This window comes from Pelobates fuscus, chromosome 13, assembly GCF_036172605.1.
Source record: "Pelobates fuscus isolate aPelFus1 chromosome 13, aPelFus1.pri, whole genome shotgun sequence".
In the NCBI taxonomy this organism is placed as follows: Eukaryota; Metazoa; Chordata; class Amphibia; order Anura; family Pelobatidae; genus Pelobates; species Pelobates fuscus.
This window is the reverse complement of record NC_086329.1, coordinates 96,657,884-96,663,674: the sequence shown is the minus strand read 5'-3', so window position 1 is coordinate 96,663,674 and position 5,791 is coordinate 96,657,884.

Sequence of the window (5,791 nt, the reverse complement as noted above, 5' to 3'; positions counted from 1 at the left end):
TTATCACTTTATGTTCTTTATTGGGTCCTTGGTTTCTAGGTTCTGAACAATGCATTGTGTATTGTGACCATCATCATACAAAAGAATTGCCTGCCACACTCTTTTACACCTTTGAGTGTGTGCTGCTGTTATTTTGGCTGTCATAGCAATGTGTGAGAAGATGTATATATCATTTTAGATTGATCATATAGTGTGCCACCAGCTAGTTATGGATTTTTTTATTTGTGTTTTTTATAGAAATGTTGAAAGATCACATGCCCACAGCCTTCAAAAGATAGGAAGACAACAATATAAAAAAGCCCAAAATATCAGTGCCTTAAAACAGGGGTTCCTAACCAAGTCCTCAAGTACCCCCTACCAGTCCAGGATTTAGGCATTACCCTTTTGTGTTTAAAGTGTTTTTTTCCCCCCTTTATTTCTTTCTAAAAACACCTTGGACACAACTGGGTAATCCCTAAATCATGGACTGTTAGGGGGTACTTGAGGACTGGGTTGGGAACCAGTGCCTTAAAATTGAAATACTCTGCAAAAGAGACAATTGTTAGTGTCAGGGTTATTAACTAAACTGGGGATTGACCATGGAAGGGCATATTTAAAACTAACTGAACTAAATGCATAGCCGACTTTGAATTTTATTTTTCCAATTAGGGCTTATAATTGAATTTCCTTCATGAAAAGTCTGTTTAGTAAATAATGCGGTTAGTGTTGGCAAAGTACGTTACAGAACTTTTCAAATGGCACAGTAGTGTGGTAAGGCGCATGATTTTAGACATGAAGTCATCTGCAATTCAGCAAGAAAGGAAGAAATAATGAGAGATTATCGTGTAGGAATTAGGAACGAGGTAAAGCCAATGTTAAAGGGACACTCCACTACCCATGTGAAGAAACAAATCACTGTTAAGTAGATATACCCCAATAAAAGCACATTTGTTTAAGTATGCACTTTTTTCATTGGGGATACATGTAAAACCTGATATCTAGTCTGAAGCCTCTGCAGGCTATCCCCTTCTAACTCAGCCAGACTTCCCAATGCAGCTCAATGAGAAACCAAGCCAGGAAATACCAGGACCGGTTGTCTGGCAGCCATGGGGGTGTAACAACATTAATCTATAAAGCACTAGCGCAAGTTAAAGATTTTCAGGAGTCTGGGATGTCCCTTTAATAGCAGGGAAGGGAAGGGAATGGGATGAATATGTATTGTCACAATAAATACAAGCTCATAGATGGACACGTGTGACAGTAAGGCAGTGAGGAAACCAGACAATCCTCAGTTCTCATCTATTTTATTTATCCCAACATTGACCTTTTTTTGCAGATAATAAAATTGACTCAATAATAAAGGAAGTGAAGCTTAAATTTACAATGAACAAAAAAATAACAGAGCAAGGCCATGACCCAAGAATTAAGAACAAAGTCTGGATAAATACAATAAAAACCTGCTCCAGGAACCAGTCTAAAGTGCTGTAAAACGTTTCCAGAGTCAACCCCAATGTATATTTATTGCATTATAAAATGTAACTGATCATAAATACCTTCCTGGATGTGTCTGTTTCATAGTACTAGGGAATGAAAAGTGTTTTGCTTTGTTTTTATATTTTTTTTCCTTTTTTTTGGCCCTCACTAATTTTAGGTACAAAAATAACTACTGCTCATTAATCTGCGACCACGCGCCAAACACTAAAAAATGGTCACATTTACTAAAAAATGGTCACATTTGAGGGTGAGACAAGCAGAGCAGATATAAAGGAAACACTGGGTCGGCACAATATTTAAAATTTAAATATAATTGGAGTGTTTAAAATCACGGCCAGGCTTTAATGTGACTTCATAAAGTACAAAATGTGGACAGAAAACGTGGATTAAAAAAGCCATTTTGCTAACGGATTTTTCCATTGAAAGTATAGTTTGTTGTCTAACGTGATTGCAATTTGTTATAAATCTGATTGCAGAGTTTCATGTGTAATGTTCATCTCCTTTTCAACATAAAGTTTGCATTATTTTTGTAAATTTCCTACAATTTAATGAATATACCCTTTGGGGGTTGTTGCTTAGTCTCCACCACTTGGCAGCGATTTGAAACATGTCTCCCAAATTGATCAAGGAATGTGACTCTAGTTACTTTCACTTGCTGTTTCCTTAAAAACAAGGGAGTGGCAGATCTAATTTAAACTCTATTGTTGTACCTTAACTCTGCTTAGCTTCCAATATAACTGTTTTGTTTAAACCCTCGGCCGGTCTAGAGAAACGGTGCTGGGTACATTTCTGCGTCAGCCCGCCATCTCTGTCACTCAGACAGGCTAATGCAGTTAAAGGAACACTCCCTGCCCAAATACAAAATAAATATCATTGTTTAGTAGATATACCCCATATTAAAACTTGCATGCATTTAACTACGATTTTTATTTTTCATTTGGGGTTGAAAACAGCTGGCAAAAACTGCAGTTCTGTTGTCTGCTGCCTTTGCAAGCAGTCCCCTTGTAGCCCCGCCCAGACTTCCCCAGCTGTCCAATCACAGACTTCTCAATGAGAAATCTTTACAAGGTAGGTGAATCAGGGTAATTGCTGCCTTTTGAGTTTAGCTCCATAACCAGGAAGTAACATTACCTGTTGTCAGTTTGAAAGCCATGGGGGTGTAACCAGGTTCATTCATAAAAGTCCTGATTTCTACTAAAATATGCACTTTTTATAAAATGAAAAAAAGAGTGCATATCTCACACAGAAAACTCAGCAAGGGTTTTAGGAGTCTGGAGTGTCTTTTTAACTTCAACATTAGTGAGCGGTGGGGCTTGACCGTCATGCTGCTCAGACACATTTAACAGGAGCTCCTCAAAAATCTTGCCTTTTAGCCCCTAATATTGATACCTGGCGGATTTTATTCCTCTTTTGGCTGACTAATAGTGACCAGGAACAACAGGATATCTCTCCGAAGCACTCTCGCTGTTGGTGGCTGTGGGACTCCAAGCTAATATTATTGCGGCCTAGCATGGAGCCGACCGGGTGCTGTGGCCGACCTTATCAGCGGAAGCACACGGGCTGAACAAGTGGCAAGGCCCGTTTCCCCCACCTCTGGACCGGCAGGGGTTATCCTGGTCCCTGCCACCAATGACTTATCAGAACCCAGGCACGAAGCATACACGAGGCTCGCTGAACTGCGCAGTGTCGCTCTCCTGCAATGGCGGATGCCGCGAGGCACCAAACATTCAACGCTAACACCAGTGATATACTCACTCGACTGGACAGGCACTTACACAACTTCTACATAAGACAAGACAAAAGAAGGTTGCGCCAAAGCTGACTGTAGTACAGCTAATATGAACAGAGTCCAAAATGTTTGTGGTACCAAAACAAAGTCTTTAGTTGAGCCTGATGGGGCACCAATGGCCTATGTGGAGGAATATTCTCTATATGGATCAAATGGAGACGGCTTTCCAGGATCAGTATGTAAAGCGAGAAAAAGATAATAGTGCAAATACGTCTAGTAAAAAGGTTGGATAGCAGGAAGAAGGGATCTATGGTAATCCTACTCACGTGTACTAGAGCTAAACTAGCTCTAGTGTGGATGGCATACAGCGGTACAATCCCCGCTTGTGGGATACATAGGGAAGTATTGTCTTTTAATCCATATGTGGAAGAAAAAGACAGATGATAGGGCAGTACGTCTAGTAAAGATGGTTTGTACAACAACAAAGTCTAATATAGTCCTACTCACGTGCAGTAGAGCTTGAACCAGCTCTAGTGTGAATGGCGTGCAGCGGTATAATCCCCGCTTGTAGGATACGTGTAGAGTGGGAAGTCTTGTACTGATATGTAGATCATAAGAGAGAAGAGAGACAACTAAAATTATTTATAAGGAGTATAAATAATAAAATGTGGACTCAAATATGATTGAGCAGGTGAACTGCTGAATGACTCGAGCGTGAGTGGTATAATCCCCACCTAGGATGTCTGATTACTCAGCAGGAAGATTAAAATCAGGATACCAAGCAAAAATACAAATAATGAATAAAAAAGTAAAATGAATTGAATTCCCCCAGAGCTCCAGTAGGAATTAGGTTTTCTTTTACTATTTTTGACCATGGCTATGTATGTTAGGTTTTGTTTTTATGTTATGGTGCTGTGTTCTAGATGAGTCTATGGTTAATATCAGGGGTGATATAATTGAAGAAGATGTGAAGTTTAGATATATTAAAGATTACATATGATTATGGGAGATTTTCGTTGTTAGACAAGTCGTGAACACTGTATTATGTCTAATGTATGCAATGCATGTATTGTTGGAAAAAAAATTTTTTTCCAATAAAGATGAAAAATATTAAAAAAAAGAGTAAAATGGCACAAAGTGTGTTAAAAGTAGCCAAAATACCTTTATTAGGAATACAGAATAAAATATCCGCTTACACAACTTCTGGCTGTAGCTTGAACCCAGGATGAAACGCTTCGCTTGTGAGAGCTCCCACAAGACGGCGGATCAAACAGCGCACATTGCCAAAACGCGTGATGCCGTGAAAACCTGTTCTGGAATTGCCTAAGCCTACTTGCCAAAGGGTTACAAAGAGGCACTCCAACACAGAACAGTACCTGATGCTCCCACAACGCTGGTACCTACCTGTCGGAAGCCCCCTGTCCAGCCTCAAACGAGGAATCGGGTGAAGGAGTGTGGAAGTCCTGGCAGACCTTGGGTTCAACATGGTGATCTGGCTGGCACGGGCACCACTCTAGTTCGCATAATCTGTGCTGGACTTATGTTTCCTACACTGTTTAGCCACTCTACGCTGATATAACTCACTTTTAACTCTCCATCTCTAAGCTCTATAGTCTAGCATTGACCTTTCACTACCTGTCTCTCAATCTTCTAGACTTTTTTTTTATTATTTTACACTTTTTTAAATTTGTGCTAGTCTTTTCAATTTCATACCATGCTATTAAATATTTGGCATGAACGTTCCTGTCTCTGCGTTCGTAGCATTACAGGCATCCTTGTAACATTCTGCACAGCCAAAATAAAGATTAAAAAGAAAACCTCAACATTAGTTGTGCTGCTGACTTGGTGCTGTGAGAGCTCCAGTTTTTATCTAGCACTGAAAAAGTGTTTCACACAAACAAGGTTTAAAAAGTGCCACATAACTAATACAATAAACTTAGCAGTTATGGTGCTACGACATTCCCTATAAGGACAGGTGTTGGCCTACAGAGTCCTTGCAGTCTGTTGCTTAAAGACCTGCTTCCAACTGGAAATGACCAATTCGTTTAAAGGAACACTCCACTGCACACAAAAAAAGAAAAGCACTGTTTAGAGAATATACCCCAAAGAATATATGCGTGAATTTTTCATGCATGTATTCATAGGGGATATATATTACTAGAGCTTTCAAGACTGCAGATCTTATGAACTATAGCCTTAGCAAGCCCTCTCCTTTTTTCCTGGAAGAGACATTGTCTCATTAAGAAGCCTCTGAATGGGTGTCTACGTGCACGCCAGCGCACTGTTGCGCATGCACGTCTTCTCTGAGGGTCTGGAGGAGCTGGTCTGAGGTCTGTGTGGGAGGAGACAGGCATGCTCAAGTAGAGCATGCCTGGCTTTTTTTTTTTTATGTGTGTGTGAGAAACATGGTAGTCAACGACATAACATTGCAAACATAGCAAAAGTATTTCCCCCTGGGCATAAGTATAAGGTATATTCAGAAGTTGGGCTGTCAAGTGTTAGCTTAAGTGCTCGAGGTAGTGGGGGTGGCCCCCTCCGGGGATTCACATTAGTAGGTAAACTGAACCATCTTGGTTGGGGGGGGGGGAA